This window comes from Malus sylvestris, chromosome 5, assembly GCF_916048215.2.
Source record: "Malus sylvestris chromosome 5, drMalSylv7.2, whole genome shotgun sequence".
Lineage (NCBI taxonomy): Eukaryota > Viridiplantae > Streptophyta > Magnoliopsida > Rosales > Rosaceae > Malus > Malus sylvestris.
The window spans coordinates 12,998,019-13,012,728 of record NC_062264.1 but is presented as its reverse complement, the minus strand read 5'-3'; the positions used below and the strand labels follow the sequence as shown (position 1 = coordinate 13,012,728).

Genomic DNA, 14,710 nt, shown 5'->3' with positions numbered 1-14,710 from the left:
TTCTTGCCAACCTGTCTTGCCGCAAAACCCGGAGGTCGACACACATAGGGACTTTCCAGTTGTCAAGCAGTGGTGCTGTTCCTTTACCCTTATGGGTAATAGTAGGGTAGCTGGAACTTCGAAATTCTCGTGCCTAAACTTTGTCAGAGATCTTTGACAAAGTTATATGTGGTACCCGAGGAGTTGATATTGCATATGGAGAGCGGTGATTGAACAGTAAGATTCACGTGCTTTCTACTTCACCAGAAATCTTCGACAGATTGCCCGTAATTTCCGCAAAGCTGAGTGTGCATGTGACAGGTGCTGACGAGGCTGAAAAAGCAGGTGCTTCTTCGATTTCTGAGATCGGCCCTCGTGGTCTCTGAGCAGCCCAGCTTTTGAGAAAGCAAACGCCTCTTCGATTTCTGAGATCGGCCCTCGTGGTCTCTGAGAAGCCCAGCTTTTGAGAAAGCAAACGCCTCTTCGATTTCTGAGATCGGCCCTCGTGGTCTCTGAGCAGCCCAGCTTTTGAGAAAGCAAACGCCTCTTCGATTTCTGAAGCTCCGTCGAGTGCAGATTTTTATAGAGGCTGGCATTAAGTTCCACAGCACACTTGAATCTCTACCAGTAGAAGCTCATTTCTTGCACTTCTAAGATCTTGATTTGTCTGACCTCTTCCTTCTTCAACACATTTGAAAATGTCTGGACCCTCCGACCGTCGTTTTGACTTGAACCTTGGAGAAGAGACAGCCACGCCTTCTCCAGACAACATATGGCGCCCATCCTTCATATCCCCTACTGGTCCTCTTACCGTTGGGGATTCTGTGATGAAGAATGATATGACCGCTGCAGTGGTGGCCAGGAACCTTCTCACTCCCAAAGATAATAGACTACTTTCCAAACGGTCTGATGAGTTGGCTGTTAAGGACTCTCTGGCTCTTAGTGTTCAGTGTGCAGGTTCTGTGTCTAATATGGCCCAACGCCTATTTGCTAGAACCCGCCAAGTTGAATCATTGGCTGCTGAAGTGATGAGTCTCAAACAGGAGATTAGAGGGCTCAAGCATGAGAATAAGCAGTTGCACCGGCTCGCCCATGACTATGCTACAAACATGAAGAGGAAGCTTGACCAGATGAAGGAATCTGATGGTAAGGTTTTACTTGATCATCAGCGGTTTGTGGGTTTGTTCCAAAGGCATTTATTGCCTTCGTCCTCTAGGGTTGTACCTGGTAATGAAGCTTCAAATGATGAACCTCCAATGCCTCCTCCTTCTGGGGTTTTGTCAAGTACTGAAGCTCCGGATAACCACCCTCCGGTGCTTTCTCTTTTTGGGGCTCTACCGACTGCTGAGACTTCCCCTAAGCAACCTTTGTGAAGGCTCCCTTTTGTTTGTTTATTTTGACTCATGTATATGTACATATTTGTGGCTTATCGAAAATATTAATAAATAAGCTTTGCTTCATTTCAACATATTGTGTTAAATACACCAAAGCCTTCTTCATAAAGTTCTTTGAATTTTTGCTTTTGTTGAAACCTGTATTGTTGAAGCTTTGTGAGTGAAGCATGTAGTTTGAGGTAGTGTTCCCTTAATTTCCCGAGTGAGGAAAACTTCTCGGTTGGAGACTTGAAAAATCCAAGTCACTGAGTGGTTGTGAGACTGCCGAGTATCAAGGTGCAGTAGCATATGGTGGGAGTCCCCCTAGTCTTCAGGCGAAGAGAGTTGCCGAATGAGGTGTCTCGCGTGTTACTAATTTGTCAAAGTAACGAATTCTTGTTTCGATGTCACACATTCGTATATGCTTTATCTAAAAATATTTCCAACTTTTGTGTGTTTGATGCTGCATGCTATTGACTAGACAAGATCAAGTGCAATTAGTAGCTTTTCTCTCTTTTTCATCTTTTCTTTGGTGGAATTGCTTTTCGTTTCCACTAATCAGCCTGAGTGGATGCAAGATAACACCTTTCTCTATAGCTCAGATTGCAAAGTCGTCTTCATGAAATTTTTTCCTTATCTTGTGAACTACAACATATCCAAATTTGAGATCCATCGGAGTAGTACAACTTCAGAAATTCAAGTATGATGAGTAACTGTTCATCAATGTTCTGTTAATCCGTCAGACTTGTTGTGAGCTTCGAAACTCCATTTTCTCTTGTTCAGATCAACATACTTTCTTCATCGAAGTTGTTCCTCAGCTTGTGAACTACAACATATCCAAATTTGAGATCCCTCGGAGTAGTATAACTCCAGAAATCCAGGTATGATGAATGACTGGTTATTATTTTTCTGTCAACCCGTCAGATTTGTTGTGAGCTTCGAAACTCCATTTTCTCTTGTTCAGATCGGTATGCTTTCTTCATTGAAGTTGTTCCTCAGCTCGTGAACTACAACATATCCAAATTTGAGATCCCTCGGAGCAGTATAACTCCAGAAATCCAGGTATGATGAATGACTGGTTATTATTTTTCTGTCAACCCGTCAGATTTGTTGTGAGCTTCGAAACTCCATTTGCTATTGTTCAGATCGGCATGCTTTCTTCATTTAAGTTGTTCCTCATCGTCTCTTTCATAACATATCAAAAATTCAGAATGAACTAATGGTTAAATATTTCCAGATCTTCGAAACATCACAGCAGCTTCGAAATCTGCAAGAATCCGACTGTCATGTTTGGAGCTTCAACACTTTAATTTCCGTCGCTCAAACAGAAATGGTTCCTTCTTGAAAGTTGTTCATATGCTCAAGAACTATAGGGTGTCCAAAATTCAGCTCCATTGGAGAAGAGCAGAGGTTGCAGAAATTTGATAGATGAAAGGAGGCGGAAGAGGGAGAGAGAGAAAAAGTCTCTTGGGTTGGATTTCTATTTTGGGGCAGATTCCAATTTTTGTAGCACCTTCATTATTGATGAATTGCTTGTACTTTTGTCCATTATGAAACTTGGGACTTTGGCTTGTTGTTGGATCTATTATAATATGTTTGGGAACATATATAAGTGAATAAATAAGAAGGAAAATTTTGGGCCCTTGTGGGTGTAAAACAAAAAAGGTTTATGTTTACCCAAGTGTTTTTGTACAAGTTCAAGGGCATCTTGGGTTTTGTGAACAAAATTTGTTTATTTGGAGCAAGGTTTTGTGTTGAAGCTTTGTAGATGAAGCTTTCGAGGTGAAGCTTTGATGGTGAAGCTTTGTAGATGAAGCTTTCCGGGTGAAGCTTTGATGGTGAAGCTTTGTAGATGAAGCTTTGTAGATGAAGCTTTCTAGGTGAAGCTTTGATGGTGAAGCTTTGTAGATGAAGCTTTCGAGGTGAAGCTTTGATGGTGAAGCTTTGTAGATGAAAGTATGTAGAGGGAGCTTTTTAGGTGAAGATTTTTAGGTGAAGCTTTGTAGGTGAAGCTTTTTTAAGTGAAGCTTTTCGGGTGAAGTTTTTTTTTGGGTGAAGCTTTGTGGGTGAAGCTTTTTTAGGTGAAGCTTTGTGGGTGAAGCTTTGGAGGTGAAGCTTTTCGGGTGAAGCTTTTTGGGTGAAGCTTTTTAGGTGAAGCTTTGTGGGTGAAGCTTTGGAGGTGAAGCTTTTCGGGTGAAGCTTTTTGGATGAAGCTGTTTTTTTTTTTTTTTTTTTTTTTTTTTTTTTTGGCGCTTGACACGGTCTTCATTTGCTTGTTTTGTAGTGACTGTGGAAGACGGATTGCTTTCTGATTGAGAAGGGTTCTGGCATCGCTTGCTATGAATGTAAAAGAGTGAGGGCTGAGTTGGCTAAATTACCTCTTTATTGAATTCATTGCCAAATGGCCTTCATTACATAGGATGCCGAACGGCTATAGCTCAACACTTGTACATCGTGAGTCTATTTGTAGTAGTACTTCAAGTGATCAGCGTTCCATGGATGGCCAAGGGTCTTGCCATCAGAGCTTCTAAGTGTGTAAGAGCCAGGGCGACTGATGCCAATGACTTCATACGGTCCATCCCAGTTTGGACTAAGTGTGCCTTCACTCGGGACTCTGTCGCAGAGTAATCTTTTCTTTAAGACCCAGTCTCCTATTTTGAAAGAACGAGGCTTGACCCTAGAGTCATAATAGTTGGAGATGCGCTGCTTGTAGGCGACATTCCTCAAGTGAGCTTGGTTTCTGTGTTCCTCTACTAAATCCAAGTTGAGGGTGATTTGTTTGTCATTTTCACTTTGAATGTAGTTCTGGACTCGGAATGTTGCTTGCTCGAGCTCAACAGGGACAACCGCCTCTGTGCCAAAGGCAAGTGAGAATGGAGTTTCTCCTGTTGAAGTCCGATATGAAGTGCGATATGACCAAAGAACTTGGGGTACAAATTCTGGCCAACAGCCTTTAGCTTTGTCCAAGCTGGTTTTCAAAGTGCGCTTGATTATTTTGTTGATGGCCTCAACTTGTCCATTAGACTGGGGATGAGCTGGAGAGGCAAAGCATAAGTTGATGTTGAACTTAGAGCAGAACAACCTGAACTTCTTGTTGTCAAACTGTCGCCCATTGTCAGTGACTATCGCATTGGGAATGCCGAATCTACAAAGGATGTTCTTCCACACGAAGTCTTCTATCTTTGCCTCAGTAATGGTTGCCAAGGGTTCTACTTCGGCCCACTTTGTGAAGTAGTCCACTGCAACGACTGCGTAACAGACTTTGCCCTTCCCTGCCGGCATTGGGCCGATCAAATCAAGTCCCCACTGGGCGAAGGGCCAAGGGCTGATCATAGGAGTAAGAGGCTCTGGAGGGGAATGAGGAATAGTTGCATATCGTTGACATTTGTCACATGAGCGGGATACTTTGATGGCATCCTGGTGGAGTGTTGGCCAGTAATATCCTTGGCGAAAAGTCTTGTGTGCTAGGGACCGAGATCCAGCATGATCTCCACAGACTCCCTCATGTATTTCCCGAAGGACGATTTCCGCCTCGGCAGGTGTAAGACACCTTAAGTATGGCAGGCTAAAACCTCGCTATTGTGGCGATACCCTTGACGCGGGTTTGACCCACTGCATTGACTGCCTGGGGGCGAGCGCTATTGTGGCGATACCCTTGGTTATCGGGATAGTGTCCCTTACTCTTTTTACTGAAAGGAGAGTGGTGAGGATGGAAATCCTTCATCTTGCCTTGAAATTGATATGTCTGTTGATTCGGTGAAGCATTATGCAAGGCATGGGGAGGTGCCACTGCTGTTTGGAAAGTCGAGGTCTTCTCATTTAGGTGAGTCTGGCTTCCACCTCCCACTTGTTGATAAAGGATGGTTGTAGGGGGTTTCTCCTGATATGTCTTTGCCTCGGCGGAGGCATGGTTATAAGCCTGCGCCATCACCTCAGAGTAAGTCTTCCAAGTATTGGCATTGATCATGTATTTAAAGAAACAATCACGTAGGCCTGCTGTGAAGGCTTTGAGGGCAGTCTTGTCGTCTGCCTCGGCACACCGGGAGTATTCATGGCTGAAGCGGCCAGCATACATACGTAATGACTCGTTTGGCTTCTGGCGGATAGTGTACAAGTCATCTGCAGAGTGCAAGCGATCGGTTTGGAAAATGTGTTGGGAAACAAATAGTTTCCTCAATTCCTCAAATGAGTCTACCGTCTCAGGTGTAAGACGACAATACCAATTTAGAGCTCCACCAGAGAGGGTGGAGGGGAAGAGAAGACATCGCTCTTCGTCGGTGTGCATCCGGTATGCCATGGTGGACTCAAAGAGGTTAAGGTGCTCAATCGGGTCCTCTTTTCCAGTATAAAGTTGCAAGCCAAGCTTTTGCTTTGTCTTTGCTTGAAGGGGGGTGTTGAGGATCCTCCTTGTAAGAGGGCCAGGCCTGGGTTGGTTCCAGTCAGGTATTTCAGCCTGACGTTCAGCCTTCAACTTGTTTACTTCCTCAAGAAGTTGTAGGACAAGGGGGTCCTGAGCGGAGTTATGTGTCACTGGAGCTTTCTTTCGTAAATCTCCATCTCCTCTTGGAATTAGGAAGGTTTGATCAAGGGCATGTGATTTTTCCCTGGACTCGCTGTACTGGCTTCCAGGGTATGTCTGTCGGAACACCTCTGAGTCCCCTGTACCCTCATGTCTCTTTAGGACTTGTTGCCCCTTCCCCAAATTGGTGGCCGGCTTGGGCCGTGGCAGGGGACCGAGTCTCTCAGAAATCCTTGGGTCATTAATCTTTGAGCTTATATGGATGGAATTCTCTCGACGTTGCTTCAGGAAATCCCGACAATCGCGAAAGACGGCTTTCGATCCTTCTGCCCCTTTAGCAAAGAGGTGTCTCCCTCCACTTCTCATGGTTCGAGTCGAAGCAACTGGGTTAAGAGAAGCCTCATGTTGATTATCAAGTCGAGGGGTAATCTGTTCCCTATCAGGGATATCTATGTCGAATGCATGTGACCCTCCATGTTGGAGGGCACCCAGTTGATGGTTGACTTCCACGGGGGCAACAAGCTCGCGTGTCTGAGCTTGCCTAGCTTCGTGGAGTGTCTCGAAGAGCTTCTCATATTGCTCCTGGAGGACCTCATTCCTCATTGCTATCTTGTTGTTCTGAGCTTCCAACTCATCGACTTTAGCTTGAAGAAGAACTCGTTTTCCTTCATTCTTTCGTTGTTTCGCACTATGTGCAAGGGGGGTGTCATTCTGTGTGCTGTGGCTTCCTTCGCTTCCCATGTTGGAGAGGGATGCCTGATCAAAAGAAAGTGTACGAATGATAGAAACCAGCTTGACACAGCTGAAGAGAGTATGAATAAGTGTCGTTTCCCACAGACGGCGCCAAATGTTGATGCACAAAATCAGCGAAGACTTTGGTACAACAGAAAGTGTCAGGTTTTGTGACCTTCGCTTGGTTGCTTCGGTCACTAGTGAGGATAAGTACGTAAATGAATAGAGACAGAGAAGCAAACACAGGATGTACGTGGTTCACCCAGATTGGCTACGTCCACGGAGTAGAGGAGTTCTTATTAGTAGTGAAGGGCTTACACAAGTACAAAGGATCAAGCTCTCAATTTAGTGAGTTCTTGTGAATGATTTAACCCAAATGGCATTAGGCAATATTGTGGGGGAATGACCCCTATTTATAGAAAAACTTGTAGCTTTGTCACATTGACATGTGTCATGTTATGATTGGTTCTTGATGTTGACACGTGCTGCGCTCTGATTGGCTTCTAATCTTGACACGTGTCGAGTAGTGATTGGCCTCCTGGTCGGAGGGGAACTCTTCTGGGTCCTTGACAGTATAGCGTTGGCCGGTGCTCGGTAGTTTCGGGATTGGTCAAGTATGGTACAAACAAGGTTCTTGCCTTTCCCGTGGTTGATACGGAAGAGGATTAAATCTTTTCAGCTTATTGATTTGTCCATTGCTATAGTTCTTATAATCCCATGTTCTCTTAAGTCCAAATCGTTTTGCTGTGTACGCCCTTTCTTTCACATCAACATAATTGCTTAACTTTAGAATTTCCACATCTTCCAAGTTTGGTTGTCTCAATCCTTCTTCAGATTTGCTTTTGCAGCACCCTCGGAAACATATAGGGTGCAAAACGCATAAGCTCTTCAAATTTGGCCTCATACTGGTAAATAGTTAAGTCTCCTTGTACAAGGTTAACGAACTATCTTGCTTTCATAGCCTTCAAAGTAGTTGCGACATATTTTTCTAAAAATATATTCTCAAATTCTTCCCAAGTTGTCACTTGAGTATCTGGAATACATAGAATTGGATCCCACCAATGGTATGCTTGTCCATCCAAATAAGTACAAGCAGTGTTCTAAAACGCGGTCTAGGCGGCCGTCTAGGCATTAGGCGGCGGTGCTCCGTTGCGATTAACCAGAGATTGTTCACTAAATCGGCAAGGACAATAAGCGGTGTAAGGCAGCCGCCTGGACGGGCTCGGCAGACGCTGGGTGGCTGCCTGGAAAAGAACTTTTGTCACGAGACTCACAACCTTCTTGTCTCCCCAAGTCTCGCTGCATGCCTCTCTGTTTGCTAGAAAAGAAGTCGAATATGGAGAGAGAGAGAGAGAGAGAGAGAGAGAGAGAGAGAGGTAGATGAGATTTGTGCAATTGCAAGGATGGGTGATGGCGACGGGTTGTAGAAACTAAGTTTGCAATTGCAGAGATGGGTGCGGCGGCAAGTTGTAGAAGATGAGTGTAATTGCAAAAAGGTGCGACTGCTTTAGTTAGGGTTTTAAGCAATTTGTAACTTTTTGCTTTAGCTAGCACCGGTTAGTTTTATTTAAACAGTCGGTGAAAGATTAATTAAAAATGAATGCAGGACCAACGTTTTATTTTATTGAGAGGCCCAACAATATGGGCTTACAAAATGATACAATTTGGAACTTTACATGTATCCTCATATTTAACATATATACCTATATATATTCTTTATTTTTTTTAAATAACATAATATCAATGTTTATTTATATATATTATGTCGTAAATTTGATTAATTTATATGTGGCTTGAATTGTGAACTTATTGTACATGTGTCATCCTATAATACTCCTTACTATTGTTATATGACATATATGCTTAATGTGTTTTTAAATTTTGGACTTGTTTGATACTCTTTTGCATTTTATCATTCTTTTATTATCTATCTTATCTATGGATTTGATACAAGTATAATTTATTTATAAGTGTCAATATGCACTTATTTATAAGATATACAAGAAATTTACATAAATCCAACTAGACCCCACCTAGTCGCCTAGGCGCTAGGCGCCAGTTTGCCGCCCGACTAGCGCCTAGCGTTTTTTAGAACCTTGACAATCACTCGAACATCTTCTAGAAACTTTTGACAATTTTTTCTCTTACTCTGTCAAAACAATTCTTCCCTTACCATAGGTTTTGGTTTACCTCTAAATATAGTTGGTTTTGTCTTGCCAACTTCTCCTATATCATCATTACTCGATCTTCTTCAGTTTTATGATGTCGATTTTGGTTATTACTTTCTCTAACTGTTGTGGCCATATCCTGGTAGCAAAATTGATCCACAAGAAGCTCTCTTACACTTGCACCTATAAAATATTACTTAGTTTTATTTAGCACTGTCTTGTGTTTCACAAATTCTATCACCTAAACATGATTAATGGCTTTGAATTTGCCTAAACAGAGTGCGCCACACGATTTGGGACACAGGAAAACCTAAAGTAGGTCTTGGGTCCCCACGCACCACTGCATGCGCCATTGTGGTGATGTTAAGCACCGCCGCACGCAAGTGGACATGCCACCGTCATCTGCAAGTATAGTTTTAGTTTCTGTCGCCGGTAGCCAAGCGACGGTCATCGATGGCCACACGTCTGTCGTTGGATTCAGTTTGAAGTGTTAATAAAATATGCCTGATTTTGTGAAGATTCCTTTAGATACAAGGGAATCCGCTATCGTCGCCATTAAAATTAACGGTGACTGCTGTGCTCCGCCTCCGGAGTTTGCCAGATCCTGCAGAGTTTACCCATAAAGTATTTAAGGCTTGAATTCGTTCAATTCAACAGATTTCTTCCTCAAATCAAGCCAGGAATTACACAAAGCAGTCTAAAATTTACCTAAACTTTGATTTGGGAGGATTTGGAATAGATTAGTCTCGAATTCACCAAGATTTCACCAGTGGCACTTTGCCGTTTTCTAGAAACCACTACAGATAACAAACAGAGGTTAGAAACCTCGAATTCATTTCAAAAATTTCACCAGAATCACATTAGAATTCATGGTGACTTACCAAAACACTAAAATGACTTACCGGGGCGGGAAAAGTGAACGTTGTGATGGTGGTGCTAGGTGTTGGTGAGGGAAAATGACAGAGAGAATTCGACAGTTAGAGCTCAGAGGGAGAGAATTATTTTTTTATTTTTTTGAATAATCGATATTATCTACACTAAGAGGAGGGTATGAGCTTACCTTACAATAGACTAACAATAATATGGTTCAAATTCGTTTTTGACGAGAATCGAACCTAAACCTCTCATTTATAAGTGAAGAGGAATACCACTATAATGACGGGAGAGAAATGAATTTAGAAATGGAGAAAGAAGAGGATATAGTGACCGAGTGTGGGCCTTGACCCACTCGAATTTTCCTTCCAAGGTAAAATTATCATTTTGCCATTTTAGTTCCCAAAAAATTTTAATCAAACTTCCGCAACTCCAAATTCGACTCCATTTTCGCATATGCACTTGTGAGTATGCAAACTATTTGAAGAAAATAGAAAAAAATATGAGAAGATGGAATTTAACTCAAAGGTTCATATTTACTAAAGGCATCCAATTAGCATTTTAATCATTTCACATTTTTCGAAAATAAAATACGTTATTTTAAAGTATGGTTGTATCACATAGAGCCTTTGGCTCACCCCATAGCCTTGTGTGCCAACGTTTCACCTGCCTTTTTATTCTTAGTTGCAAGAGATTTTTCAATGTGACCATTACACAATGTGGTATATCATGTTGTAGACATCGAAATTTCGGTAAATAAATGTTGACCGATAAATCAAAGTTTCAACGCTCATGTATTACATAAATTTTACACGTAGCGTATGTCTAAACAAAAAATCAAAATAAGTTGGAAAAGTCATCAAACAGGACACATGTCAACACCTGGCAGAAACGACTTATTTCATCTGGAATATTATATTCAAAATTAGGCCTTGGAAAATTCTATAAATAGAAGCCAATTTCATTCATTTGAAAGGAACCAATTCATATTACACCTTGAAACTCTGAAGCTTTGAAACTCCGAAGCTCTCAAGCATCCAGGTTCCCGAATAATCAAGAAAGCGTTCTTCGTTCTTCGTTCATCGTTCTTCCAAGATCAAGCCCCGACGGCCCTTGGATTAACAATCACCAATTCAAGATCAAGCCCCGACGACCCTTGAAGAAAGTGTTCTTCGTTCTTCGTTCATCGTTCATCCTAAGATCAAGCCCAAACGGCCCTTTGGATCAACAAACATCCACCAATTCAAGATCAAGCCCCGACGGCCCTTGAAGAAAGTGTTCTTCGTTCTTCGTTCTTCGTTCATCGTTCTTCCAAGATCAAGCCCCGACGGCCCTTGGATCAACAAGCCACCGTTCTTTAAGATCAAGCCCAAAAGCCCTTGAAGATCCGTTAATCACTGTTCTTCAAGATCAAGCCCAAAAGCCCTTGAAGATCCGCTCATCACCGTTATTCAAGGTCAAGCCTCAACGGCCCTTGAAGAAACACTCATCCTCAAGATCAAGCCCCAATGGCTCCTTGAAGATCCGCTCAAATCCACCTTCAAAGATCAAGCCCACGGCCCCTTGAAGAAACTTCCAACAGTTCATCCAAGATCAAGCCTCGACGGCCCTTGGATCAATCGCACATCCACAAATCAACACCTTACGGAGATCGAATCAGAGGATCAAATTTGAGAGAGATTGTAACCCAAAATCATTAAATACAAATATTTGTTTGTGCACGTTGTTCTTGTCTCTTTCGTTTCAGGAAAATTCCGTGTTCACAAATTTGGCACGCCCAGTAGGGGTGGGTTCAAAAAACCGAAAACCGAAAAAAACCGAGAACCAAACCGAACCGAGACCGAAAAAAACCGAACCGAAAAAAAACCGAACCGAAAACTGTCAAACCGAACCAAACCGAATATGGCTGGTTCGGTTTCGGTTTTTGAGGTTCGAAAACCGAACCGAACCGAACCGAACCGAATATATATTTAATTATTTTTTTTATAATATTTTAATTATAAAAAATAAAAAAATCTCTAAAGTTCTGGAGGCATGTGGGTTTGAACCCGTGCACTCCTGTTGAGAGGTTTCAACGAAACCAACATGGCAATTGGTATTGTTTTGTTATGGTTGTATAACTAAACTATTTATAAAGATATAAATCTATAGCCTTTTGTGCAATTAGAAATCAACAAAACCCTAGCCACTAGTAGTAGCAGCCAACCTTTTCTTTTTTCATTCCCCTCTTCTCTCTCTCTCTGCCCTGCGCCTCCAGACTCCCTTCTTGTCCAAATTTCTCCATTCTTCTCCATTCTTCTCTCTCCGTTTCTCGATCTTCTCACTCCAGGGTAAGATCTCCAATCTCTCTTATTTATTTTGTTGATTTATGGGTTTTTTTAGAGTAAATTCCATGGAGGGAATCTGAAATTTTGGTGTAAATTTATGGGTTGTTGTTTTGTTTTGTATTGTAGATTTGTTTGATTTTTGTGTTGTGAGAGTCTCACCCATTTCTTTCCCTTTCTTTTTTTCTACCTTGATATCTATATTTGATTATCCCCTTTTTTCGCAATTCTTTTCTTCATTTTTGCATACTCCTTTCTCAATTGACCTTTTTTGTTTGTTTTTGATAATTTTTTTTATGTCAATGTTGATTTTTAAATTCCGTTTGAAGTTCAATTTTTTTTCTGGGTAATGTTTCCAATTATTTTTGTAATCTTTATATTTTTCGGTGGATTTTTTGTGACTAAAGTTTTAATCTTTTCGTTTTGCAGTGGGCACTGAAGTTGGGTGGATGAAATCCTTTTCCTCCTCAGATCACAGGAACAAGAAACAGTTGTTGCATGCCTCAAATCGTTACTGTTTCGACGAGGGTTAATGGAGAGAAAGGGTAAATTTGCAGCCGAATGCAGAAAAAAAATGTGCTTCAAGCTCCAGATATTAAAAAAAAAAAATCATGAAAAAACCGAAAAAAAACCGAAACCGAACCGAAAAAAATCAAAACCGAAAAAAACCGAACCGAAAAAAACCGAAAAAAAATCGGACCGAACCGAACCAAACCGAAATTTCGGTTCGGTTTCGGTTTTAGCAAAAAACCGAACCGTTTCAAACCGAACCCAGCCCTAACGCCCAGTGGGACAATCTCTACCTCTCATCTCTTTCTCCGTTCAAGAAATTCGAGCACACTTCCAAAATTAATGGCATCAAGGAAGGCTCAAACTGTTCCTGCAACTGGCGCAAAGAACAAGAGCGTTCTCGTCGCAAGTGGTGTCACTTTAGGCATCACAACTCGAAGCAAGGCAAGAGCTACTTCTGCCGCCTCTTTCACCTCTACATCAACTCTACCAAAGGAACAAGAGCACCCAAGGCACGAGCCTTTGATCACCTTAGCCTTACTAAGGGCACCAAGGGGCGAAAGTCCAAGGAAATACTGAGAATCCATGCTCTCCGATGCCGATTCGAGCGGCAGTTTAGCCATGCAAGTCATGACCATTGGAGCAACTTCAATCGATGAGCAGCTGGCTCAAATGAATGAAGCAATCGCAAGGCTAACCCGAACCGTGGAAGAAAAAGACTTGCAAATCGCTGCACTCGTCAGTCGACTGGAGCCACAGGACGGCGAGAACCCTAACCCAGAAGATGAGCCTACGGTGGAGAGAATCGATGTGAAGCCGGAGCCAGACCAAGCACCGGCACTCATGAGATCTCTTTCTATCTAGCAGCTGCAAGAGATGATCACCAACACCATCAAGGCACAGTACAAAGGGAGCTCAAATACCTCCGAGTTGTACTCGAAGCCGTATTCAAAGAAGATCGATGCCTTAAGGATGCCGAAGGGTTATCAACCGCCAAAGTTCATGCAATTTGATGGAAAGGGAAACCCGAAACAGCACGTTGCCCACTTTGTTGAAACTTGCAACAACGCAGAGACCGAAGGGGACTACCTCGCCAAGCAGTTTGTGCGCTCGCTGAAAGGAAACACCTTTGAATGGTACACGGACCTAGAGCCTGAGTCCATCAACAGTTGGGAGCAATTGGAGCGGGAATTCCTCAACCGCTTCTATAGCACCCGCCGCACTGTGAGCATGCTAGAACTGACGAGCACAAAGCAGTGGAAGGACGAGCCAGTCATTGACTACATTAACAGATGGCGCACTTTAAGCCTCGACTGTAAAGACAGGCTCTCGGAAACCTCTTCAATCAAGATGTGCATCCAAGGCATGCAATGGGGTTTGCAATACATCCTTCAAGGCATCAAACCACGGACCTTCGAAGAGCTAGCCACCCGCGCCCATGACATGGAGTTAAGCATCGCCCATTATGGGAAGAAGAAACCGATCGCCGACTACAAGAACGACAAAGTTCTTGAGACAAAGGTGGAGAAGGCTACGTGGAAATCCACCAAGGAAGCAATGACAGTCAACACAGCTCCCGTCAAAATCCCTACACGAGGCAATGCGATTCAAGCCGAAGCTTTTCGTGATCAAGAGATGCGTAGACGCACTTTGAAGGAGCTTGAGGAGAAGACTTATCCATTCCCTGACTCTGATGTGGTTGCCATGTTAGAAGACTTGCTGGAAAAGAAGGTGATCAGTTTGCCTGAGTGCAGACGGCCAGAAGAGATGAATCGTACCGACAGTCCAAGATACTGTAAATTCCACCGCTTCATCAGTCATCCGACAGAAAAATGATTCGTGCTGAAAGATCTCATCATGAAGCTGGCTCAGAAAGGAATCATCGAGCTAGATCTTAACGATGTGGTGAAGTCAAACTATACCACCATCACTTTTGGCTATTCCGACTCAAAGTTTTCACCTCAACCGCTGGGGGCATCCTCCAGGACAAGCAAAGTTGAAAGATGGACTCAAGTCACTCCTAAGAAATTGCACAAGAAGCATACGTCTCCTCCACAAGTCCGCCGATCGAAAAGGGGGCAAAGCAGCTCTTGTCAACCTTCAAAGCAACGTGAACGTGTTGAAGATGATGAAATTGCGACACAAAGATCGTCCGTTGCCATCACGATGCGTGACTTCTTGCCCGAAGACTTCTTCAATCATGCGGTCAAAGCTCCTTGCTATGAAGATTGT

At 42.8% G+C, this 14,710-nt stretch overlaps 2 long non-coding RNA genes across 2 annotated transcripts; both read left to right on the top strand.

The window, feature by feature from the left end:
- Positions 1-2,239: 2,239 nt before the first annotated feature.
- LOC126621756 (uncharacterized) lies at positions 2,240-2,908 on the top strand. Its single transcript, XR_007623184.1, has 2 exons — positions 2,240-2,414; positions 2,590-2,908. It is a non-coding gene; the product is annotated as an uncharacterized LOC126621756 (long non-coding RNA).
- An 8,910-nt stretch (positions 2,909-11,818) lies between these two features.
- LOC126621755 (uncharacterized) lies at positions 11,819-12,672 on the top strand. Its single transcript, XR_007623183.1, has 2 exons — positions 11,819-11,974; positions 12,398-12,672. It is a non-coding gene; the product is annotated as an uncharacterized LOC126621755 (long non-coding RNA).
- Positions 12,673-14,710: the final 2,038 nt, after the last annotated feature.